The sequence below is a fragment of the Mastomys coucha genome, unplaced genomic scaffold (assembly GCF_008632895.1).
Source record: "Mastomys coucha isolate ucsf_1 unplaced genomic scaffold, UCSF_Mcou_1 pScaffold18, whole genome shotgun sequence".
NCBI lineage: Eukaryota > Metazoa > Chordata > Mammalia > Rodentia > Muridae > Mastomys > Mastomys coucha.
Window position 1 is genome coordinate 36,038,041 of NW_022196900.1, and position 11,802 is coordinate 36,049,842.

Genomic DNA, 11,802 nt, shown 5'->3' on the forward strand with positions numbered 1-11,802 from the left:
CATGGAGAGAGAGATGTTCCTTACTGGCTTGCTTCTTCTGGCTTGCTCAGCCTGCTCTCTTATAGAGCCCAAGACCTCCAGCCCAGGGATGGCACCACCCACAAGGGGCCCTACCCCTTGATCACTAATTGAGAAAATGCCCCACAGCTGGATCTCATGGAGGCACTTCCCCAACTGAAGCTCCCTTCTGTGATAACTCCAGCCTGTGTCAAGTTGATACACAAAAGGAGCCAGTACAGTCAGCTTAGTGCATCCCAAAGGGCTTAAAGAGGTGAGAAGGTTACTGAAGGGAGGACTGTGAAAGCATGAGTTAGAATTGGGGGAGGTTGAGGCACAAAACCTTTTCAGGGTATGCAGAAGGATTTTAGAGGTAAGTCTACAATGGGTGTTTTTAAAGTTTTTAAAAGTGTAAAGAGTTTAGATTCTTTTCTGCCTTTGAGCAGTGGTAAAGCTACTCAAGGTATGTAGGCTGACTGAACACGATAAGAATTGTATTACAAGCAAACCAACTGGATATGGTGGGCAGAGAAACCACTTGGACTGAATTTCATATAGAAAGTAAGAAATTTAAAGATTTAAATTAAAATATAAGATTTAAGGAAGACCTAGGTGAAAACGTTGGTCACAGAAATAGAGAGGGCACAACTGGAAATGTATTGATAGACTAAACTCCTAGGACTCGGAAATTTAGAATATTATAAGATGTATGGTAGAAATAGTCCACTCTCTAGAAAACACAAGGGAACAGTGAGTGGAGACTCTCTTTTCCTATCTGAGAGGACAGCCATGAATAAGAACACTGTTTTTAAACTCCTGAGCTTGATAGATTTTAGGGAAATTTACTGTTCCATACATAGTCATTCTGTATGCTTTATCCCCAGTGCTAAGCAGAGCTTGGGGAGGGGAAATACCCTAACCTCCCTTCTGACATACTATTAAAGGGTTACATATATACAGTTCTCTGCACAGTAGAAAATCAGTGTCTCCTGACTCTCATTGAAATGTGTATGTACAAAATGCAGACTAGGGAGAGGGTGTGGGAAGACTGGGAAGGACACAGCATCCTCTCCTAATGAATAGCCCTGGTAGACAGAGGAAGTATCTAATATGGACCATTAGCCAACCCTGAAATATCCTCCTGCCCGGCACCTGGTCTCTTTGGCTCTTTTCAACTGTTATTGGGAATTCTGGATGCATACTTCAGTTAATACATTCTTTGGAGTGTTTTGTTCTTCATGGATTAGTAAGGTCCCAGCCATCATCACTGACCAAAATAGAATGTGGAAAGATAAGTACCCATGAGAATAAATATCATTGGAGATTTTCACATGGAAGTTTTCATGAAATAAAAGTGAATAGCGGTCCCTTGTTGACTTGGCCAATATGGTGATCAATCAGCTAAGCAAATGCCATACTTGGGAAGGCTTAGCTATATTCCAGGTTGTGGTCTTAATTTTCTGAAAACTTGAGGGAATGAAGGTCTGTTAGAATGTTCTTCTACCAAGTTGGTTCTTCATATGAATTACCATGTGATCATGATTATAGGGTATCTGTTTTAGGAGAGTATGTCAAAGAGTTGATTTATCTGAAAAATCTCTTCATTGAGATTAGTTTTACACTGTGTGTGTGTGTGTGTGTGTGTGTGTGTGTGTGTGAGTGTGTGTGCGCGTGTGATCCAAGAGGTTCATGTTGGGATTTGGACAAAAGAACCAGAGGAAAAAAATCAAATATATACTAAAGGTGTTGAAGATGTATCATTTTGAAGCCAAAGCAGAAAAATAAAGTCTGTGGGAAAAAAAGTGTCAAGAACAAAAAGATGGAAGGGAAGAAAAAGAGAAGGAGAAGGCCATCATGGTATGTGGGGGAGACTGAAATTGTTAGGTAACAGTTTAGACAAGTAAATATAATAGAATGTGATAAAAGCAAGATTCAGAACCAGTAAGACTCTGACATGTGCTTTGTTTCTTTACACACACACACACACACACACACACACACACACACACCACACCACACCATGAAAGACATGCAGCAATAAGAAGACACCTTTCAAGATTTTGCTGTTCTTCCACTATGTGGGAATTAAGCTTAAACTGTCAGTTGTGGAGGCAAGTGTCTTTACCCACTGAGCTATCTTTTTGTCCTATAATAATCATTCTTATTCTCTATATTCTGCAGGTTCTTAAGGTGTCAAATTTCCATGGTAGTGCAATTCTCAAATTGTGTGTTTAAAAGTAACTTGGATGAAGCAGACATGGTGGTCAGATCACACTTCTGATCTCTGCACCTCAGTGACAGAAGCAGGCAGATTAGAAGTTCAAGGATATCCTCAGTTGGAATAGTAAGATCAAGACCAAACCATGCTATATGAGACCCTGTCTCAAGAGAAAAAGGAAAACAAACAACAACAATCAAACAATCTTCTGGAGGAGTCTGAAACTTAGATCCTCAAAGCTAGTACATGTGGAGAGCCTGCAGGAATCTCCATTGTTAATGCACCCTCCAGGTGGAACCATGCCCACTTCGCAAAGGCCTTCTGCTTGGACGCTGCTGCGCCGTCCTCCATGTGCTTTGCTTCCCTTTCTTCTTACTTTCTCTGAGGTACAAGATGGTGAATCTGAGAGGGAAATAATTTTTCCCAAGAAAGATTACTCACAAATGTAAGTGAATTCCATCCTCACCTCTAGCCAGGAAGGAAAGACAGGAAACATCAAGGACTGCATGATTCAAATAAGGCAATCATCCTTTCCCCGGGGGAATAGGCTCCCTGAGGAGAAAGAGATTACAGATTACTAATAGTTCATATGGCAGAAAATTGCAAATTTGAACAAAATAAATATGTTTTTTTCATTTCTAGAGTTTACAATTGACTATAAGGTAGGAGAATACAGAATTATTAGGCAGCCATCAAATAGGATGGTGATGTTAAATTACATAATCAATTTAATATTCTGGGTCAGTTATCACAGAGAACTGCTGCTTCTGTGCCACTAATTTAGTATTAACTCATTTGCAAGGCTTTGAATTTTTATTTTTTTAACTTTTGGGGAAGATATGACATAGCTCATTATTCTATTAATATCTGTATAAAGCATCCCAGACTAGCTAACCTTTCTCCTTTAGCCATCAGAGGATGGAAATGAGAATATAATCACCCATGTTGAGCTGCCTGAGTAGAGTTGGGCCAAGCCATCAAATGAAGCTGATGACTTTTCATAGAATCAATACTTGATTTACAGTAGGCTTTGAGAAGAAAGTGAACAGAATATTGGCCATACAACTTATGTGGATGGATGGATATGTGTTAGTGTGAATTGCACATGCACCTGTCCAAAGTGAGTGCTCCAGAGAGATATTTGAAGGAGTCATTATTTTGCTTTAGAGTGAAAGATTCTTGTTGGAATGACTTCTGATTCTGTTTCTGTAGACAGTGAGGAAATGGCATGTTCTTTCTTATATAGCCATAGCAAATAAGCTTCCTCTCATTAGCCAACTTATTGTAAGCAGTTCTCTGAAACCCAATATTGACAAGCATTCAGAGAAGAAATAAGGCTTAGCCAAAAAAGATTTCTTCTTGATAAATTCCCTCACTCCAGAGAGAGCTGTGAAGGTTTACAGGAGAAACTTCTAAGAAGTTGTAGCTACATGCATCAAGCAAATAAGTGATTGAAAGACTGGGAAGACAGGAGTAGAATTTTCTGGGATGGAGTGTGCTAGCTGGGGCCTTTGTTTAGAACAGCTGGGGATCACTCAGAACATTCTTTCATTAACTGCTGCCTACCAGGTTTCAGGAAATGTGTTGTAACCTCAGGCAATAGTGGCAAAGGGAGGAGCTTGAGCAGAAAACTGAGTAAACTGACAACCAAGAAGCTTACATCCAGACTCTGATTGGTTTGGTGATGTGAAATCCAGCCCCTGAGCATGCATATAAAGGATAAATAACAGATGATTGTTAATTACATTTTTATGTTCACGAATGACTGAATGAAAGTAATTGCAAGGGAACAAAAGTTAGTGTGAGTGTCCTTAGATATCCTGTTCCTTTTGGGCTCCAGCTCAGGAATGAACTGAACTTCTAAAACCTTAACTATTGTAATTCATCATTTTGGATGGCTTAGGGACAGAAAAATCTATTTGGTTCTTTGACCACATTTTCAATTCTGTAAGTTTCCCAAGTGAAGCAAGGCATTGTAGTCAACAGAGAAGGCTATAGTGATGTAGCACACTTCTCAGCTGGGCAGAGACGTCAACAAAGAATGATACAATGATTTCAATGATATAACATTTCTCAGTGAGGGATGCAGGAGGAATGTGGAGGTGGAGTGAACACATTTGTGAAATACAAAGGGTTCAGGAAAAATAATTCACTCCTACAATATTTGTCTACTACCCAGTGGTCAGTATTTGTATTGACTGTATCCCAAAGGAATGGTCCAAGTTCTTCCCAGACTTACCAGTACTCTGGGGAGTATAATCAGTGCTTCTTTACATGGGCTTATTCTTGAAGGTTGGGGGACAATGTAAAAGCCTAAGTCTCTCCCACATACTTTTTCTTTTAACTTGGTATATATGCAAGGACAGTTGCTAAATTATTTTTGACCATGTGTGACAGACAATAATTTAATTCTGTTGCACAATTATTTAGCTTTTGCCTGATAAACTATCCTGATATTTCTCATATAGTTTCTCCTTGTTTTTATTGTGTATACTTCAGGTCTTCTCTGTTAGTATGTGTTGAAGGTTGTCACTTGGGATTAAGTTCATAGTACAGGTCCTCCATGAATATGATTAAATTTTATAAAGGAAGTACTACTGTATACAATATATCTTAGTTAAAACCTTTTTGTGATTAAATTGCAAACAATTGTTCTTATATTCTTTCTAGGGTAGGGTCTAGTATGTGGAGCTGTAAAAAGTAAGACTTTAGATATAGATTTGTATTCCTTACAAGAAGCTAACATAAATGGATGACAGAGAATTTAAAATGCAAAACTATAAAACCTTGAAAAGATCAAGTAAAAAATTTTTCAATAGCTCTGGATTTTATGAGTTATTTTTATGTATATTATTAAAGATGGATGGAATAGATTGTTTTGCTAGGTGAATGATACATAACATAAGAAGGAAAGCAGCATATTCAGTGAAAATGATGCAAAGGATGTATATCAGGGAGGAATGTAATCCAGAATATACAAGGAACTCTTAAAACAAAGGTAACAAAATCCCTTGGTTTAAAATATACCAAAAAACTTACAAATAGGTGGTCAAGTAAAATATTCTGATGCCAAGTAAACAAGTAAAAAGAATCTACATCAGGTCACCAGAGAAACATGAATTAAAACATGATTTTTTTTTTTTTTTTGAGTTTCTGTTGCTGTGAAGAGACACCATGACCAAGGCCACTCTTATAAAGGACAACATTTAATTGGGGCTGGCTTACAGGTTCTGAGGTTCAGTCCATTATCATCAAAGTGGGAAGCATGACAGTGTCCAGGTATGAATGACCCTGGAGGAGCTGAAAATTCCAGACAGTAAGGAGGAGGGTCTCAAAGCCCAACCCCACAGTGACATACTTTCTCCAATAAGGCCACACCTCCTAATTGTGCCATTCCCTGGGTCAAGCATAATCAAACTACCAGAATACTAACAACATCACATGCTAGTGAGCATGTGGAGGAAGAGGAAGTCTCATTCTTTGTTGGTGTTGGTGTAGGGCAGCATAGATACATTGTGGGACAATCTGGTGGTTTGCTATCAAACTAAGCATGCTGTACACTGAAATGGTTCCTAGGATTTAGCTTAAAAGAGTGAACAAAACATTTCTACACAAAGTCCTACCAATAGATATTTATAGCCACTTCAGTTGTAACTGTCAAAACATGGAAGCAATTAAAATGTCCCTTCAGTAATGAATGGATAAATAAACTGTTAGATATCCAGACAATGGATTCTATTTAGGGCTCAATGGAAATGAATGGAAAGATATAGAGGGGCCTAAGTATACTTTAGTCAAAGGAGCAATCAGAAAAGTCCTGTGCAATGTATGATTTGAGTACATGAAATTCTCTTTAAAGCAAGCCAACATAGTAACACTGGGTGGTTGGCATGTGTAGGCTGGGAAGAGGGGTGAATCAGCAATACACTAGGAAATCTCAGGACAAAAAAAAAACCTAGTCTCTGTCGTTCTGCTTGTTATTACCAACCTGTCTAATTTCATAAAAGGAACAACACCAGAGCAAACACTCATGTGCCAGAAATGTTTTTAATAATTTGGGTGAAAATTTGTGAGTATAGCATCAGCGAAAGCAAATGTGTGTCAGTGAGAAATAGGAAGAAAATGAGAGCTGTGTAGATGTAAGAGGAAGGAGAAAGCTGAGAAACTTCCTATTTTCCTATACATTTTTGCTTTGAACCTAAAACTACAAATAATAATAGAAACTCTCAAAAAGTCACTATCCTGTTCGTTCTTGTTCAGCTGAGAGCCAACTGTAAGACCAACAAATCATCCTGAAAGTATATCAGAAAACTATGCACAGTATCATTTTTGTCTCAGGAAAGTTTGCTCCTATTCTCAGTTTACTGAAGAATATATTTCTTAAATCATGAAAATAATGGATTTTATTGCATGTTTTTCCTGAATTTACTTATATGATCATGTCATTTTTCTAACTTTCCTCATGAATGAAGTAATATGCATTATTTTTAAATGATAACAAAGACTTATGTAGTATAGTAAATTCCATTTTTGTAGTGTATTGTTTTCTTTATAGATCAGTATTTTGTTAGATAACATTTCTTGAAGATTTTTAGTTCTGTGTTCATGAGAAATAGAGGACAGGTCTGTAGTTTTCACTTATTTTTATGGAGTTAAGTTTTTAAAGAATTTTATATATGTATACAATGTATTTCAGTAACATTACCCTCCTCCAACCTTCCTATACTTCCCCATCTATATCATCATCATATCTTCATATTTTTTAGTATCCCACAGGGTCTAATAAGTATTGCTATATACGTACAAGTGTGAGCTTATCTACTGGGTCAATCTCAACCTTCTAGGGTTAATAATTCTACAGAAAATTGTCTCTTGCTCTGCTAGCAGCCATCAACTCTTAATACCTACTCAGCTAGAGATGAGATCTTATGTGCCCCTCCTTCACCATGCTGGAAGTTGGACTATGTTCATAATGTTTGTATCTTTAGAGGCAAGTTGCTGAATTTATGGGTGCAACATATGGCCATGACTTGAAACTCTATTTTACCCTATCCTTCTTGACCTTGGATCCTGAAACCATTCCTTCTACTTTTCTATGATGTTCCTTGACTCCTGTGGTTAGGGTATATGCTAGGTACAGTCTGTCAACTTGGCACAAGCTTAAGTCATCTGAGGAGGGAACATCAGTTAAGAAAATGCTATCATATGATGGGGCTGACTGTAGGCAAGCCAGTAGAGTATATTCTTAATTAGTGTTTGATGTTGGAGGACCAGCCCATAGTGGATGGTTTCAACACTAGGCTGGTGTTCCTGTGTTGTTTAAGAAATTAGGCTGAGCAGGTCATGGGGAGCCAGTAAGCCTTCAGTTCCTTCCTCTAGATTCTTGCCTTTTTTTGAGTTTCTGTCCTGACTTCCCTCAATAATAGACTACGATGTGGAAATAACCCCTTTCCTCCTCAACTTGTTTTTGGTGATGATGTCTCACCACAGCAATAGAAACCCTAACTAAGACAGAAATTTGTATCAGGATAGTGGAGTATTTCTGTGACAGACATGACAAGTTGTTTTGGGCAAGACTATAGAAGGACTTTGGACCTTTGGGCAAGAAAAGCCAGTGAATGTTTAAAGCTTGGTGAGCTATTTTGTGTATACCTAGAAGAAAGAGTGTTAAGAGGAATGCAGAAGATGGAAGCCTGGCTTGGGAACAAGGGAAGTTTGATTATTACTTAAAGACTATCGTCTATGTTGCTTATTTGATATTTTGAATTAAGATTCCATGATTCTGGTCAACTGGGGTTGAATAGTCAACAGTGATTATCGAGAGACCAGTAACATTCAAGAGAAACCTTTGCTTTACTGGGAACAATTGGTACTGGCTAGCTGGAGCTGAGAAATTAGTGTTGATTAAGAAGAGATCAGAATCACTGAAGTGTAATCTTCCACTGAGGTGTCTCCTGAGAGTCAGCACAAAAGATCTTCGTCCTAGAGGTGGCCAAGGTTGTACTTTTGTGTTATCAGACAACCTTGGTAGTGTAACAGTCACCTAGGTGGCACTAATTTTGCAGGGATGAAGCAGTCATGGAGAGCAGCTGAGGCTGGGCACTATGTGGAAAGGCTGCAGTACCTGACAAAACCCCAGGAAAGGTTATTGGTAAAAGTGCAACCTAGTTGCAGCAAGAAATCCGACCATTGGCAGATGCCATGCCATGGGATGGCCACATTGAAGAGTGGTGGCTTAAGAGTGATGTATGCCATGTTGACAAAGGGTTACTTGTGCTGGATGTCAAGTTGACATAAGCTAAAGTCATCTGAGAGGGGAAACCTTAACGAAGAAAATGTCTCCATAAGACGGGGCTTAAAGCAAACCTATAGTGTATTTTCTTAATTAGTGACTGATGGAGAAGAGTCCAGACCATTGTGTGTGGTACCATCCCTGGGTTGGTGTTCCTGTATTCTATGAAAAAGTAGGTTGTACAGGCCATGAAGAGCCAGTAAGCAGTATTCCTCCATGGCTTCAGCATTAGCTCCTTTCTCCAGATTCCTGGCCTGTTTGAATGCCTGTCTTGACTTCCTTCAGTGATAGGCTATGATGTAGACGTATAAATCAAGGTTTCTCCTCAACTTGCTTTTGGTCATGGCATTTTATCACAACAATAGTAACTCTAACTCAGGTAGGATGTGTAACACATAGGTACCATTCTGACTGAGGCCCCACAGGTACCTGTTCTTTGCAGTGTTACCAATTATGAGCTTCTGTTTTTAACTGCTGCTTACTACACAAACACCCTTCTTTAATGAATATCAAAAGTAGCACTAATCCATGGGCTTAGAGATTTGGATTTAAAAGGTAGTTTGAAGCAATATACATTTAGCAAAATAATAGTAACAAGCTCTATCCTGGGCCTATGCATTCTCCAGCCACAAGTAATTTAAAGTTCCAGGTAATTGTTCTCTTGTGTGACGTGGACCTTAAATACAGTCAGAAACCAAATGATCACTTCAACAACATTCATGCCAGTATTGTACTTACGACTCATCTTTCCAGGATGGACGTTACAATAGTCCACAGGGTTTATAGCCGGATAATACTGCTGATGACTTTTCTCCCCAGTACCCTATGCTTGGCATTGTACAGGTCTTGTGCCAGAAACCATATGGTACTATACAAATTAGCCAGCAAAGACAAAAGCTTCCAGATAAGTACTAGTTTGATCTCTCCATGTTCTCTAACCACACCAAAGTTCTCGGACGTTTCATGTCTTGCAATGTCATGGTCTCACTTTGACATAAGGTAACACTTATCTAAGAATGCATTTGGAAGTATTTTTTCAGCTTCTATCTATTGAACGAGAATTGAAAACTCTAGTGTAGTCTTTTTCTTCATATTTAATGACATTTACCAATGATACCATCTAGCTCTAACATTTTTGAAAGTTTAACCATCTATCCAAACGTTAATAGATAGAAATAAACCTTGATGGCTGTTTTCTGAATTTTGACAAATTGTGTTCTTCAGAAAGTTGGTGCCCTCCATGAAAGTGGACATGAAGTTTTTATAGTATCCCCTATTTTTTGAATGTCTATGAGTCTTAGCAAGTACTGTCTTTTCTCCTTAGTTTCTAATTCACACTAGATGCTTAGCAATTCTATTGGACTTTTTAAAAAATATATTATTATTTATTCTTTAATCCTTTTTTATAGTCCAGACGTCATCCCCCTTCTGGGCTGCCCCCTAACTGCTCCCCATCCCATACCTTACCCCTCCATAACACTGTCTCCAAGAGAATGTCCCCACCCTCCACCCCACTGATCCTCCCCACTCTCTGGGGCCTCAAGTCTCTTGAGGGTTAGGTTCATCTTCTCTCATTGAGGCCAGACCAGGCAGCCCTCTACTGTGTATATGTCAGGGGCCTCGTATCAGCTGGTGCATGCTCCCTGATGGGTAGCTCAGTGTCTGAGAGATCTTGCAGATCCAGGTCAGTTGAGACTACTGGTCTTCCCATGATGCTGCCCTCTTCTTCAGCTTCTTCAAACTTTCCCCAATTCAACCACCGGGGTCTCCAGCTTCTGTCCATTGGTTGGGTGCTAGTATGTGCACCTGACTCTTCCAGTTGCTTGTTGGGCCTCTCAGAGGGCAGCTCTGCTAGACTCCTAACTGCAAGTACACTACAGCATCAGTAATAGTGTCAGGCATTAGGACCTCCTCTTGAGCTGTTATAGGCCTGTCACTGGACCTCCTTTCTCTCGGGCTCTTCTCGATTTTTGTCCCCGCATTTCCTTTAAACAGGAACAATTCTGGGTCAGAGTTTTGACTGTGGGATGGAAACTCCATCCCTCCTCTTGATATCCTGGCCCTCCACTGGAGGTGGACTCTACAAGCTCCCCCTCCCTACTGTAGGTTATTTTATCTAAGGTCCCTCCCTTTGAGTCCTGAGAGTCTCTCATCTCCCAGGTCTCCAGTACATTCTAAAGGGTCCTACTACCTCCTACTGTTAAATTCAGCGTGGGTGTCCCACTCATGAAGACACAGGGACAGAGATCAATGCAATTAGCATGAGGTTTTTATTTATCCGGTGTACTGGAGTCATCTAGCATTTGGAGCAAAGGCTACCACAAGGTGAACAAAGCTCTTACTTTTTATACCTTTTCAGAACAGGGATTTACAGCTTACAACATGGGCTGGTTATCTTTCCCATTGTTCTTTTGTTTCTATTGACTTTTCTCCTCCAGGAGAGGAGTAGATACCTGTTGCACATAAGAGGGGTTGGGGAAGATCGACCCTCCTGGGGACCTTTTCTGGAACCAGGCATTTCTTGGGGATGGGTATTCGCTCTGTAAACCCTTCTGAAGTTAATGGACATTCCTTGCTCCTTGGCATTTTTATGAGGTATCCCTGTTTGCTCAATTCTTACACTATCTCCCAAGATTGCCTGTTTCCATTCTTTATTCTTTCCCCTAATACCTGGTCATGTTCCCCTCTTCCCCTCCATGTCCCGTCTTCCATACAGGTTCTTCCCTTCCTCTGCTCCCTGTGATTGCTTTCTTTTCCCTCCCAAGTGGGATTGAGGCATCCTCACTTGGGTCCTTCAGCTTGTTAACCTTCTTGAGTCCTGTGGGTTGTGTGTTGCCAGAAATAATAAAAAAGCAGCACCAAGTTCCTATGTTATGTCCAGCTACTATAAGCCCCTGCGTTCTCACCGGGCAGTGCTTCTCTCATGGGGACTCTCTGACTCAGAGCTCCAAAATCTCTCCATTCAGCTAGCTAAGTTCCCACTGGCAAGTCTCTACCCCACAAGCCCTATGCCTCAAATCCCCCACAGCCTTTGTGGTGCACATTTGGCAAACGCATGCTTTGATGCTTTACCTTTCTGTCTTGAACCCAGTTGAACCACTGCATGAAGGAAAAACACCACACAGACTTAGTTCAAAAGCACTAATAACTCAATCTCTGGGTGCAACAACCAGAATACTAATCTTGTAAGCCATATAAAATCTAAATCCTCCAGTGGCGAATCTTGGCAGATCTATTGAAACGAGGAGACACTAGCAGCTACATCTTGTCTTTACACTAAACCCATCCAAAAAAA

At 39.9% G+C, this 11,802-nt stretch overlaps 1 long non-coding RNA gene across 3 annotated transcripts in view; it reads right to left on the reverse strand.

Moving 5' to 3' along the window:
- LOC116095372 overlaps positions 1–11,802 on the reverse strand; it is a 28,785-nt gene that overhangs the window by 9,395 nt on the left and 7,588 nt on the right. Inside the window, exons 4-5 of one of the 3 annotated variants that reach the window (XR_004120576.1) lie at positions 2,682–2,767; positions 2,419–2,596 (exon numbers count right to left, since the gene is read on the reverse strand). The exons of 1 other annotated variant lie outside the window; for it this stretch is intronic. This is a non-coding gene — a long non-coding RNA (uncharacterized LOC116095372). Of the gene's footprint in view, positions 1–2,418; positions 2,597–2,681; positions 2,768–11,802 lie in introns of those variants that run through there. One more of the 3 variants, XR_004120574.1, reaches the window with a different exon arrangement.